The sequence below is a fragment of the Topomyia yanbarensis genome, unplaced genomic scaffold (genome assembly GCF_030247195.1).
Source record: "Topomyia yanbarensis strain Yona2022 unplaced genomic scaffold, ASM3024719v1 HiC_scaffold_59, whole genome shotgun sequence".
NCBI classification, from domain to species: Eukaryota; Metazoa; Arthropoda; class Insecta; order Diptera; family Culicidae; genus Topomyia; species Topomyia yanbarensis.
The window spans coordinates 34,231-35,860 of NW_026683813.1; positions in this window are offsets into that span (position 1 = coordinate 34,231).

Consider the following 1,630-nt stretch of genomic DNA (forward strand, 5'->3'; position numbering starts at 1 on the left):
ATATCTGTAATATCTGTAATATCTGTAATATCTGAAATATCTGTAATATCTGTAAAATCTGTAAAATCTGTAAAATCTGTAAAATCTGTAAAATCTGTAAAATCTGTAAAATCTGTAAAATCTGTAAAATCTGTAAAATGTGTAAAATCTGTAAAATCTGTAAAATCTGTAAAATCTGTAAAATCTGTAAAATCTGTAAAATCTGTAAAATCTGTAAAATCTGTAAAATCTGTAAAATCTGTAAAATCTGTAAAATCTGTAAAATCTGTAAAATCTGTAAAATCTGCAAATTCTATAAAATTTGTAAAATCTGTAAAATCTGTAAAATCTGTAAAATCTGTAAAATCTGTAAAATCTGTAAAATCTGTAAAATCTGTAAAATCTGTAAAATTTGTAAAATCTGTAAAATCTGTAAAATCTGTAAAATCTGTAAAATCTGTAAAATCTGTAAAATCTGTAAAATCTGTAAAATCTGTAAAATCTGTAAAATCTGTAAAATCTGTAAAATCTGTAAAATCTGTAAAATCTGTAAAATCTGTAAAATCTGTAAAATCTGTAAAATCTGTAAAATCTGTAAAATCTGTAAAATCTGTAAAATCTGTAAAATCTGTAAAATCTGTAAAATCTGTAAAATCTGTAAAATCTGTAAAATCTGTAAAATCTGTAAAATCTGTAAAATCTGTAAAATCTGTAAAATCTGTAAAATCTGTAAAATCTGTAAAATCTGTAAAATCTGTAAAATTTGTAAAATCTGTAAAATCTGTAAAATCTGTAAAATCTGTAAAATCTGTAAAATCTGTAAAATCTGTAAAATCTGTAAAATCTGTTCTCTTTTCTCTTTTCTCCTTCTCTCCTTCTCTCCTTCTCTCCTTCTCTCCTTCTCTCCTTCTCTCCTTCTCTCCTTCTCTCCTTCTCTCCGTCTCTCTTTCTCACCTCTCCTTCTCTCCTTCTCTCCTTCTCTCCTTCTCTCCGTCTCTCTTTCTCTCCTCTCCTTCTCTCCTTCTCTCCTTCTCTCCTTCTCTCCTTCTCTCCTTCTCTCCTTCTCTCCTTCTCTCCTTCTCTCCTTCTCTCCTTCTCTCCTTCTCTCCTTCTCTCCTTCTCTCCTTCTCTCCTTCTCTCCTTCTCTCCTTCTCTCCTTCTCTCCTTCTCTCCTTCTCTCCTTCTCTCCTTCTCTCCTTCTCTCCTTCTCTCCTTCTCTCCTTCTCTCCTTCTCTCCTTCTCTCCTTCTCTCCTTCTCTCCTTCTCTCCTTCTCTCCTTCTCTCCTTCTCTCCTTCTCTCCTTCTCTCCTTCTCTCCTTCTCTCCTTCTCTCCTTCTCTCCTTCTCTCCTTCTCTCCTTCTCTCCTTCTCTCCTTCTCTCCTTCTCTCCTTCTCTCCTTCTCTCCTTCTCTCCTTCTCTCCTTCTCTCCTTCTCTCCTTCTCTCCTTCTCTCCTTCTCTCCTTCTCTCCTTCTCTCCTTCTCTCCTTCTCTCCTTCTCTCCTTCTCTCCTTCTCTCCTTCTCTCCTTCTCTCCTTCTCTCCTTCTCTCCTTCTCTCCTTCTCTCCTTCTCTCCTTCTCTCCTTCTCTCCTTCTCTCCTCTCTCCTTCTCTCCTTCTCTCCTTCTCTCCTTCTCTCCTTCTCTCCTTCTCTC